Consider the following 13,114-nt stretch of genomic DNA (forward strand, 5'->3'; position numbering starts at 1 on the left):
TGGAAGAAGGGAGCCAGGAGGCAAGGAAATCAGGCAGCTTCTAGAAGCAAGAAAAGGTAAGGAAATAGATTCTCCCCTAGAGCCTCGGAACTCACCCTTGTCAACATCTTGCTTTTAGCTCAATGAGAACTGTGTTACACTTCTGACCTGCACAACTGTAACACAATAAACTTAAGTCACTAATTTGTGCTAATCCGTTACAGCAGAAATAGAGAAGTAACATGGTATGCATAGGAATCACCTAGAGGTCTATTTAAAATCCTGATTCTGGTTCAGTAGGTGTGGGGTAGAGTCTAAAAGTCTGCATTTCTAACCAGATCCCAGGTGATGCCAGTGCTGCTGAACTGGGGACCACACTTTGAGTAGCAAGGCTGGAGAGACCATGCATTCAAATCTCCTTACATACAGATAAAGGACTGATGGATACTGGCAGAGCTGTCTTTGACTCCCTGCTTTTCTCACTGTACATTGCACTACTACTAAAAAAAGAAAAGACAAGACAAGAAAAAAAAAAAAAGGAGTCCATTAGAGAATAGCAGGCAAGGAAAGGTGCCAATGTTTGGAACATTTGGCTCCAGAGCCTCTGTGTGTTTATGGTGCCTGCGAGGTGTGCTGGCTGACACTGAGCTGACACAAACTGTTAATTACCCACACTTCAGTAAACCAACAGCTGTTTGCTATGTGCAGCAAGCTGAGGGCCCTCTTGGTTCCCAGGGGTTTCTAACTTCCTAGGTGTCAGCAAGTTCAAGAGAGAAATTTCAGGGCAAAAGAGCATTTTGTTGTGACAATTTAGTAGGGTAATTTCCAGGAAGAGCTTCAAAAGCTGTAGATCATCTGTAAACTCAGAGCTGTAAACAGGGAGGGAGTGTTTCCGATGACCTGAAGGATATGTTCTATGTTTATCTTTTTGCCCGAGGCACTCTGTAATTATGGGAGAGCAGAATGTCAGCTCATCTCTTTGTGGGTGGCACTGGCCAAAGGGTTTGAGGAAAACTACCAGGTTTATTAAAGAGGGTAAAGAGCTCCCATGTTGGATGTAACAAAAATCCAAGGTGAAAATCAGAGAGGAATGGATTCTAAGAATGTGGCAGGGACTTGTGAGGAGAGTTGGTGAGCAAAAGATTATAAAGAGGAATGAGGAGAAACTGCACAACCGAGGCTACATGGAAACCTCCCACTCTACAGAACAGTAAGGAAGATTCACAGGCACCAGGACGAGGGTTCTCAAACAATAGCACCCGAGGATCACATGAGGAGCCTGCTAGAATGTGCTTTCCTCAGTTCCTACACCAGATGTTCTTTTTAACTTTTTCTTGTGGAAAATTCCAAACATACGAAAGTAGAGAGCATGACATACTGAACTCCCACACACCCATCCCAGACTCAATAATGATCACCTCATAGCCGGTCTTCATTCATCTATTCCACCTGCTTCATGCCTCCCTCTCATCTTTCCTTCTCCACTGGACTGTACAGAAGCACAGCCAAATCATCATTGAAAAAACATTTCATGTGGAGAGAAAAGTAAACACACACACCCCAGGACAGGGCACGTCCAGTAAAGAGGTCTATGGAGGTGGAATGGAGAGAATGAGGGGGAGGTTGGTAGGGGGTGAGATCCGAGATGTCACAGGGCAAATAGACATAACAGACACACTGTGTAGTTCTTCACAGCTTGTTGCAACAGCTTTGGCTTTTACTCCAAGTAAGGACTTTAGAGCAGGAGGGACTATCAGTTGTGGGAAGCTAAAATTGAAAAGGCAAAGGGGGTAAAATATTATTACTGGAGCCCCATAGAAGAGGAGCTGCCTGGTAGGAGCTGTAGTCATAGTCAAGAATGAAACTATAGCCAAGAACTTTGCTCCAGACTCAGGAGGGAGTAAGAGAATGATCACCTCAATTCCCATGGAAATAGGAATCAGTCTCCTGATGAATGGAGTAACCTCCATCTCTGTCTCTTGGTCCATGGGTAGGAGAAGTCTGAATGGTCAGAGGGTAGTCTCAGCTTCCAGTTAAATGGAACATGGCTGTGTTCCTCATTGGAAGCATTTCCTCCTTTAGTATCTAGGACCTTCAAATCAACAAGCCTGAGCCTGTGGAGACAGACACTTAAAATTCAGTGGATGATATAATAGTGAGAGGGATCCTTTCCACCCCTACCTGTTGGTTCCTGGATTTATGTAACCTGGTGAGGGAGGAAGTGGTACTACTTAGTCCCAACTTCACCAGTGAGATAAGGCATTCATTCTTCCTTGGTTTCTGTTCTATAGGTCTGGGCAGAAATTTGTGTGTGTATGTGTGGGGAAGGAGAATAGAAAATGGTTCTTGATTTTGTTCCCATGACTTTTTGGGCTTATTACTCACCCTGTGTTAATTACACATATGATTGTTTTCCTTGAGAAAGGAGACTAGAAAGTTTCAGGGCAATCCTGCTCCCATCTTCATGAGGCTACTCCTTGAAAAGTACCACTTTCCCTGTATACAGTTTACCCTTGAACAGTGTGTGGGTTAGGGATGCTGACCCTCAAGCAACTGAAACTTTTGGAAGTGAAGCCTCAAGCATCCTTCACTAGGTACATATTTCTTTCAGTACATTAGCTGAAATTAATCGCATCAATCCAGCTCACACTTCGCATGTGCCCTCTTTGTACAGAATCTAAGAGTTAATAGGACCCAGAAGTCTATCACAGTCCCAAACATCAGCAAATCTCTAGTATCCAACAAATGGTAAAAATAAAGATTCATGTTATTATCGCCACCCAAGGACCCCAGGAACACAATTACTAGTTTCTAAGTGGAAGCAAGTCTATCAGAAACTGAAAATCTTCTCAGTTTCATTCTCAGCAACATCCTGGTTGGTTTTTGCCTGTTGTCCAAAATCTTCAACTGTGACTTGAAATTTGATGGGGAAACATCTCCCATGAAGATGTTAACTATGGCATTATATTTATCTTGCGGAAACAATCCCTGATCCAACTGCCTCCTTTTTTTTAGAATGGCAGGTAAGAAAAGTTAGACTCAGTTAGGAAACTGGGTGCTACCGTGATCTACCAGATGATTATCTGAGGTTCCTTCTTCCTCATTTTGCTTATTCAAAACTCATTTCCGGTTTTTCTTTTGAACCCTGTGCGCCTAGCCTTCCTGAATTGAAGAGCCAACTGTTTAGTGGCACAATCTCCACACTCTCTTCGGAGGAGGTTGCCACCCTTCATTTGTAGCACATTTCATAATGTCATTCTCTACCTCACACTCCCCTCTAGTTGCTGTGTGTCTGAGTGCCATCTGCTGCCATCACCAGTTCCTCTGGAAATCCTGACTCTTTCGTGCTGCATGCTTTCCCAGAACAGCTTCCTTGCAGCCCAGGCCAACACATGAAGTCTTTGTGTCTCTGAGGTGCCAAACACACCCCTGCAGTTTTTTTTCTGAGTTTTTTTCCTCTTAAATTTCGACATTTGATATTTTTGCAGAAACTTCATCTTATATTTGTTCTTAATGCATGACTATTATTAGATTACTTTTTTGGAGTGTTTCTGATAGCCAAAAAACTTTGGAAACCTTAGATTATGACTTTTCTAATTTTTTTTTTTGTCTTTAGCATAGGTGATATATTTTGACAAGCCCTTGATATTGAAATCTTATTTTGCTGGCTTAGAACCTCCATGAAAATTTGCAACTTGTCAAGACTTGAATTTCTCCATTACTGTGTTCTCTTAGCTCTGCCCCCTGAGATACTTGCAGATACAAAGTTTAAAGCTACAAGCTAGGAACAAGAAATTGATGTTGGTTGGGGAGAAGTTCTGAATATCAGATTAAATTTGTAGCAGGAATTTATTGGAATTAACCCTTGCCATGCACTTGTCATAGGAGAGATGCAAATAAGAAAGGGTCAAGAGTGACATTTATTGTAGGAACAATATTTTAGGAACAATATTGTCTTGCTGTTTGGTATATTTATATAAATGGAGGAAGGATAGAAGTTAAATTAAGAGAAATAGAGACTTGTATAGTGATTTAAATACCACCCGATTTATTTTAGCATCATGTTGAAAACTGATGCTTCTGTTTATTCAACAACGTCTTGACTCGTCTAAATATCTATTCTATTTTGGGGAAATGTTTACTGCTAAGACAATAGGCTGTGGGTAATCTATTGAGGATGAGATCGTTTTTTAGTGCATTCTTTAAGGAGTGGCCTTGGTCATCTTTATTTGTCCTTCTCTTTTAGTGGAATACATGTTATCATTTGCTTAAAATTCTCACTCAGGTAACTATATATAAAAGCTGCTTCGTGCCTTGGTATACTTAGGTATAGTGATATGTATTTTAACAAAATAAAAAGGAGAACAGTTTTTGTTGTAGAACTCAAGAGGAGAGAAGATGTTTGCTTGTAGCTCTTAGAGAACAAACACATCTTGTAGTTTTGGTTCTTGGTGTGGCATGGGGAGGATAAAGGAGAGAAGGACCAATGCTTTCTCAGGTAGGCTGGTTTTGGTTGGAAGTATCCGAGTATCAATCTGACCAAACAGCAAAGGATTTTATTGGCTCACATAACTATAAATCCAGAAGAAGGATTTAAGCACATTTTAATTAGGATTCTAACAATATTGCTCTGCTTTTCTCTCAGCTTTGCATTGTCAACATCAGATTTGTCTACAGGCTCTCATGCCTCCTCCTTTCAAGATGGCTGCCAATTGCCAGTGGAGCCATGTGCTTCAAATTCACATTCTGTAGGAGGAAGAGAGAACAGTTTTCCATTACTGCCTTTAAGAGTAAAGAGGGATATTTTCCAGAAGTGTCCATCAACCTCCACATATCCAAATGATTAGAATCAGACCATTCTGAACCAGTCACCTGCAAGGGAAATGGGATTATCCTTAGCTGGAGTAAACCCATCTCTCTCTCTCTCTTTTTTTTTTTAAATAAATTTATGTATTTATTTTTGGCTGTGTTGGGTCTTCATTACTACTTGCAGGCTTTTTCTAGTTGGGGCGAGTGGGAGCTACACTTCATTGCAGTGCGTGGGCTTCTCATTGCAGTGGCTTCTCTTGTTGAGGAGCACAGGCTCTAGGCACGCGGGCTTCAGTAGTTGTGGCTCACGGGCTCTAGAGCATAGGCTCAGTAGTTGTGGCACACAGGCTTAGTTGTTCCTTGGCATGTGGGATCTTCCCACACCAGGGTTTGAACCCATGTCCCCTGCATTGACAGGCAGATTGTTAACCACTGTGCCATCAAGGAAGCCCCTTGACCCATCTCTTGAATTAACAACAATTCCCCAAGTGAATGACTGCTACTCAGTGGAGAATTGAGCAATGGATGTTAGGGAGTCAATCGTAATACTTATTAAAAATGTGAATTATGTCACAGAAATCTAAAAGGACTAATTTTTAACCCAGGAAGAATCATCATTGAAAAAAGAAACTTCTTCCTTATGTCAATAGAAGAGATGTACTGGCTCAGAGTCAATGTACTCCTCTTAGTAATTTCAGTTTTCTGGTCTCCAGGGGAATGGTATTCCATCTTAGATTATATCCACGATGCTTAACATTTTGACTACTATACCCAAAGTCTCTGAAAGCTTTGTCAGCTGATTTAATTGCACATTCTAGGTATTAATGATATATTTTCCCTTTTTATTTATTTATTTAATTATTTAGGCTGCACTGTGCAGCATGTGGGATCTTAGTTCCCCAACAAGACATCGAACCCACACCCCCTGCAGTGGAAGAGCAGAATCTTAACTACTGGACCACCAGGGAAGTCCCATATTTTCCCTTTTTAAAGTAATGAAATGCATGTATAACTTTCAATCAACATAAGATAAATTGTGCTTTCATAATAAATGATATTATTCTTGCCAAACGATGCATTTTTTTTGCCTAAGCTACTTCATTACAACTAAATATACATTTTCTTTTTTTTGAGTTTTTGAATTTTATTTTATTTATTTTTTATACAGTAAGTTCTTATTAGTTATCTATTTTATACATATTAGTGTGTAAATATATATTTTCTGAGTCTTAATATATAGAAAATAACTAAATCCCTTAGACCTCCTAATGAAGTCTAAAAATGTCTCTTTTCTAACACATTCTATTTTGTATTATAGTTTCTTTTTCTTTTCCCTAATTTTAAGTACATGATCCGATAAATGGTTTAGTTTAAATGTAAGGACATTTAAATTGCTACCGTTCTAGGATTTAGTTGAGTAGAGACTTTTCTAGCTTTATCTAACAAAACAAGGAGAAACTGAATTCTTTCAGGAAAATAAACTTAACACAATTTATAAACTAATTATACCAGAACACACAGACACACACACCACTGAACACCCCAAATTTTGTTAATCGGTCTTCCACTGACCTTGTCCTACAATTATGTTTTGAGACTCTCTTATACAAAAATATCTTTTTTAAAAAACAATGTTTTTAAAAAAGAATTAAATGGAGAGAAAAATAGCCCATGAAAACTAATTCTAAATGAGATATGAACTAAGACTTTTGATTAGGGTTTGCTAGAAGCTGCCATACCTGCTCCAACATCAGGCAATGGGAGAGCACCAAAGCCTCGTAGCTGGGCTCTGGAGATTAGAGGAATGACCACCAATGAATAAATGATTTATAATTTAAGCAAATTTTAAATATTTTCTTTTTATTATTGAGGGAATTATCAGTATAGATAATTTAAATGCCCTTTTATCATAAGCAAAGGATATTTTACAGAAGGTTCCAACTCATTTTATTTATATATATTTAGATAGTATAATATTTAAAATGCTGTAGATGTTGATCAAACTCATTACCTCATTTTGTTTTGTCCCAACTACTCTAATATATAAAAATGTGGGTTTGTGTTTGATCTACACATGGCAAGGCTGAAAGACAGGGAATTGTGGAGAAACAGCTATAGGGAAGTAATTCTATTAAATTTTGCTTTAATGAACCAGGAAATATTTCAAAAAATCCTGATAGTAAATATCTCAACCACTGTAAATTTATGTCTCTATTTTTCTTAGTGACATTTTAAATGTCTAACATCTGTACACTGAGTTTTATTACAAAGAGTAATGTTTAGACAAATTAAACCTAAAATCAACATTTATATGACTATATCCAGTCTCAAGAATAGCAAACAAGTTGGAAGTACTAGTGAGATGATATTCGAGATCTTATTACATCACTATTCATACATGTGGATGTAGAGGAAGTGGCTGGGTCATTTTGATGGTCAAATGTTAGATGTGTTTATACTCAGCTAGATAGTGATTTTCCAATGGGGTATGGATTATAAACAAACAACATATAATTATCTAAAGAGGTTAAGCGTTTAGTGAAGGCAAGGAGAAGCTAGTCTTGAATGAGAATGAGGAAAACATATGTGTTTTGTTTTTAGTAAAGTCATATATTTAAAAAAAATATTTTATTTATTTATTTATTTTTGGCTGTGTTGGGTCTTCGTTGCTATGTGCAGACTTTCTCTAGTTGCGGCGAGAAGGGCCTATGCTTCATTGCGGGGCGTGGGCTTCTCATTGTGATGGCTTCTCTTGTTGCAGAGCACGGGCTCTAGGCGTGTGAGTTTCAGTAGTTGTGGCATGTGGGCTCAGTAGTTGTGGCACACGGGCTTAGTTGCTCCACGGCATGTGGGATCTTCCCAGACTAGGGCTTGAACCTGTGTCCCCTGCATTGGCAGGCGGATTCTTCATGGCACCATCAGGGAAGTCCTAGTAAAGTCATATTAATTAATATTTACTATGACTATGAATTAACCTCTTACCAAACAGGCCTCGTGGACTAGCAGTGTGCTTGTGGTTCTGGACAGAGATGGAGATTTACAAAGTTTTTGCTGAAAGTGGAGCTAGAGTGGACCCTGAGACTCTGAAGATCTGATTAATATAGTATTTAGGAGGGAATCTGGAGTTGAAAGTCAAGCAGTTATTCCAGCTAAAGGATCAATCTGGAGAAACTGGGCACAGACAGAGAAATTGGACGTGAGGCAAATGGAGTGACTCAAAGGAATGTAGACCAAACAAGGGGTTCCTGGCAATATTCCATGAGACTTAAGTGCTGGTGTTTTATAACCCGTGACTCCTCTATAGGTGATGAGGAAGCCAGTTGTTAAGGTGCTGTGATGGCTCATTATAAACCAGAGGATGCAAAATATCATATTTTGTTTGATGGATATAATACCTACCCACAGAGTGACTTAAAAGAAATTTGCATTAGTTGCCAGCATTTAAAGATAAAAGCACTAAAGATATTTTACCTCTCAATTTACAGCTTTTCTGAAAACACCAAAAGATCTGTTATCACTGACCTTGCTGTCATACTTGGTACTGATAGTTTTAGGCTGTCACACTCCTGCCTCTTGCAATGGACATGCACTCTCTTGTCTGCCACAGTCCCTGCCATTCCCCACCATCCCTGACTCCATGGACAGGAGACAGCTGCCTTTTACCATCATACACATTTTGTTGTTTTGCCTGTGATAGAATTAAGGCAAAACTGAGATATTTCTTAAATCCATTTTTAAAAAAAAGACTTTTATTACAAAACATTTCAAACATATAGAAAAATAGATAGAATAGTTAAATAATTCCCCATGACCCTATTTCATGGTTTAACTGTCATTACTCAAGTGTAATCTTGTTTCATCTATATTAGCACCCACTTCCTTCCATTGTATTATTTAAAAGAAAATCCCTGACATCCTATCATTTTATCTGTAAATATTTTAGCATGTAACAATAAAAGATGGGGACCCTTTTATAAATCATATAGCTATAATAAGATAGTCACACCTAAGCATTAGCAATAAGTATTTAATATCATCCAATACCAAATTTCCAATTGTCTCATAAATACAGTTTAAATCTGGATTAAAATAAGGTCTACACAAGGTAATTGATTGATATATCTTTTAAATCTCTTCTCATTTATAGCACCTCTTAGTCTCTTAGTCTCTGTCTCTCCCTCTCCTTCTCTTCTTTTCTCTCTCTCCCCTCACTCTCCCCCACCCTACTCATCTCTTTCTTCTGGCTATTTATTGTTAAAAAAAACCTGGTTGATTGTTTTGTAGAATTTCTCACAGTCCAAAATTTGCTGATTGCCTGTCCAGGGTAAAATCTAGCATGCTTCTCTATCATCTGTATTTCCTTTAAATTGGCTTGAAATTTTTGGAAATAGTATTTCATAGGTGGTGGTATATTCTGTCTATCAGGAGGCACATAATGTTAGGGTCTCTGTCTTTCTCTCACTAGCAGTTGTTAGTGCTCAATGCTTAGATCCATCAATTCATTAAATGTTGCAAAATGTTGATAGTCTAATAAATAGTCTAATAAATGCTTGATTCTCTCCCTCTGTTTACAAGTTTCTCAAAATAATTAACATCCTCCATTTGAGACTAATTTTTTTTGTATTACAACTCATGTGTTCAAACATATTTATGATGTTTCAGTCCGTTGCAGTTATTATCCATATTGACGCTCATAGTTTTTTGTTTTTGCTTAGTATGGCTCTTGAGTATTTTTGACATAACCCTAGCAAACTTTGAAAATGTCTTTTTTATCTGTTGGACAAAATATTCTAAGGTCATATTGTACATTTTCAGTTCAGATATGGAGCCAGCCATTTCAGGAGTCTTGACTCCTTTGAGTGGGAATTGATATTTAAAGAACATAATCTGAAGTTGGGAGCAATTCTCTATCAAAGTAAGAAAGTGAAAGATAGCTCAGAGGACCTTGTGTTAATTTTCCTTTTTCTTAATCAGATCTCACCACTTGTGGCTACATCATCTGGAACAGGTGACATGTGAGGAGTCAGCAGAAGGAGAGGAGAGACTGTGAAGAACTCACACACACAATTACATGTCCAGAATTGGAAATTACACATATTTCTTCAGCTCACAGCCCACTGGCCAGAATTAGTCAAATAGCTCCATCTAACTATAAGGGAGATAAGAAATGTAATTCTCTCATACTTGGACCGGAAAGGCCAAAACAACTGCATAGGATCTTCTGGGATTAGTTTCCCTGAAAACAAACTCTGAGGTGGAGATTTTTATGCATAAAGTTTATTGGGAAGTGCTCTTAGAAACATCTATAAGAGAGTGAAGGAAGCGAGTTTGGACAGAGGGAGAGTGTGAACTGTGCTACCTAGCAGCAGAGACCAGAGGTGATGTTTTGGGGGAGCTCTGGAGTTGAGTTGGCCCTTCAGAGTTGTCTGAATTAAGACAATATGGTTGGGCCTTGGTACCCTAGCATCAAGTTATTGGATGCAGACTGCCTTTAGCTTCAAGTTTAACAGGGATGTGTTTTGTTCCCTGATGGATTACTATCTGTAAAACCCATCAAATAGGTTAAATCATATTAATCTTAATATATCATACTAATTTAATCTATTTCAAGATTGATATTTGTTTTCTCATTTAGTGAGAATTTTGGGAGTCTAATCATATTTGCTTTAAGTCACTAAGGACTTATAGGACAAAAATTTTTTCATTAAAATTTTACCATTATGTATGTTGCAGAAGAGACTTTTATTTTTGTGATTATTAAGCTTTCAGTTAATAGTCTCATCCTGTAGGAAAAGATTGATGGTTTATTTATTTCTAATCTTAGAAATTCCATCTTTGCCAGAAAACCACTAGTCTCAAAACAACAGAGAAATTGTGTCATCTGCCTACAGTGTCAGTATTTGTATTTCTATTTTTATTTCTGGGGTGTGCAGTGATATTAGTAATGAGAAGTATATTATCATACCAGAGGTTTAAAAGAGAAAAATGATGAAAATGCTGGAAAAATGCCACAACCTGGTAAAATATTTCTTAAAGTTTAGAAGAAACGTTTTTTCTTTATATGCACTATTTTGTATATAACTATGGAAAAGTAAAGAAGAGTACGGAGAGGCAAGAATTGTAGTTTAAAAAAATGTTATTTATAGGTTCTTATTATACAGTTACCTATCAAATGGATTATTTCCTACCCCCAAGAATAAGCAGAAGAAACTTATTAGAATATGATATATATATTTGAAATATATATATATATTTTCAATATATATTTTCAATATATATTTTGAAATATATACAACTTTTTAAAAAGACAAATACCCAATTTTATTTTATTTTATTAAACAATTTTTAAAATTTTAAATTTATTTTTAATTTTTTGTCTGCGTTGGGTCTTAGCTGTGGTACGTGGGAACTTTCGTTGTGGCGTGAGGGCTTAGTTGCCCCGCCGCATGTGGGATCTTAGTTCCCCGACCAAAGATTGAACCTGCGTCCCCTGAATTGGAAGGCGGATCCTTAAACAATGGACCACTAGGGAAGTCCCTATATACAACTTTTAAGTAAATATTTTTTTGGCCAAGACCTACTATTAAGTGGTCATAATTTATTACAATTCTCTTATGAAATTACTTTTATCTCTATATTTGCTTTATGCAGCTGCTTAAAATGAGTTTACAAACATGGTAGCAAAGTGTATTCACTAGTAGTGCTAGTAGAGTAGCCAATAGTCACATGTAGCTATTTATCATGTGAAATGTTTTAATCTGAATTGAAATGTATTGTAAGTGGGAAATACTAGATTTTAAAGTCTTACTATGAAAAAAATTTCATTAATAATTTTTTATTGCTTACATGTTGAAAATAATATTTGAATACATTGGGTTAAATAAATATACTATTAACATTAATTTTACCTGTTTCTTTTATTCTTTTTAATGTGGCTACTAAAATTTTTAAAATTATACATGTGACTCAAAGTTACGTTTCTCATTACATTTCTATTAAACAGTGTGATCTAGATGCTTTAGTTTCTTTTTCTTTCCTATTTTATTGTGAAAGTCTTCAAACAAATAGAAAGTTGAAACAATTATACAGTGAACATCCATATCCTGTACCATCAACATTTTACTATATTGGTTTTGTCACGTGTCTAACCATCTATCTATTTTTTCCATTCATCCACCCATCCATGTCACTTTTTTTTTTTTTTTGCCTTGCAGCATGGCTTGCAGGGTCCTAGACTAGGGATTGAACCCAGGCCATGACAGTGAAAGACTGAGTCTTAACCACTGGACTGCCAGGGAACTCCCCCATGTCACTTTTTGACGTATTTTAAAGTACGTTGTAGACATTACTATATGTTCCTCCAGTTTCTTCAGCATGTAGAAGCTTTAGTTTTGGACTCTATTAAGAATTAATAATCCCTTGAGTCATGTTTCTGCTTCTTTAGATTTGATTGTGTTAATGTTCAGAGACATAAACAGACTAAATGTATCAAATTGGATTTAATAAATCTTCTGACTAAAAGGAACATTTAATCTCTGTTGACATTAAAGTACAGATCTAGATTACTCAACAAATATTTTGAAACCTTATAACATTAAATACTGATTAGAAAAAAAAATTCTACCTTTTTCTGAGCATAAGGTCCAGTCTGTGTTCCATGCTAATTGTGTGACCACGGATGGTCCTATAACCTCTTTGAGCCTCTGCTCTCAATATAGTGCGTATTTCACAAGATTACAGAGATTAAATGAAATAATATGTGTTACTGATTTGCTGGAGGTTTTGGCATATACTAACTTTTAAAAGAAAGCTTAATGGAAACAAAGGTAAAATATTAGGAGTATTTTGTCCAGCAGATGGATCAAGAGATCCCTTGACAGTTTAGGAAGTATAGGAATATCTCAAATAGAAAACTAAAAGTTCTTATAGACTGTTCATCATTTGTAAATATACTCAGAAAGGCAAATATTATGTAAAACCCTCAAAAGAAATGTATATTAAATTCTTCCTTATTTTACTTATAAATATCTTATAGAACTATTCTAAGACTTCTGTCAACATTTACCAGATTGAACTTCCTAAACAATTTGGACCTGTGCCTGTGTTGGGTTTGGGGACTTGAAGAGAAAATGTGTTTACAAAATTTCTGGTGATTCACTAACAGATGATGTGCTGGTTAAAAGGCTAGCACAGTCAAAAAACTGATAGAAAATAGAAGATTTAGCTGTGCTGTTTTCCACTTTCTGTGTATAGCTAAATGGTCAAACTACATTAAATATCCTTTAAAATTCTAATTATTTTGATTTTTTTTACCTTTATCAAACTA

This window comes from Mesoplodon bidens, assembly GCF_964165515.1.
Source record: "Mesoplodon bidens genome assembly, chromosome: 12".
Lineage (NCBI taxonomy): Eukaryota > Metazoa > Chordata > Mammalia > Artiodactyla > Ziphiidae > Mesoplodon > Mesoplodon bidens.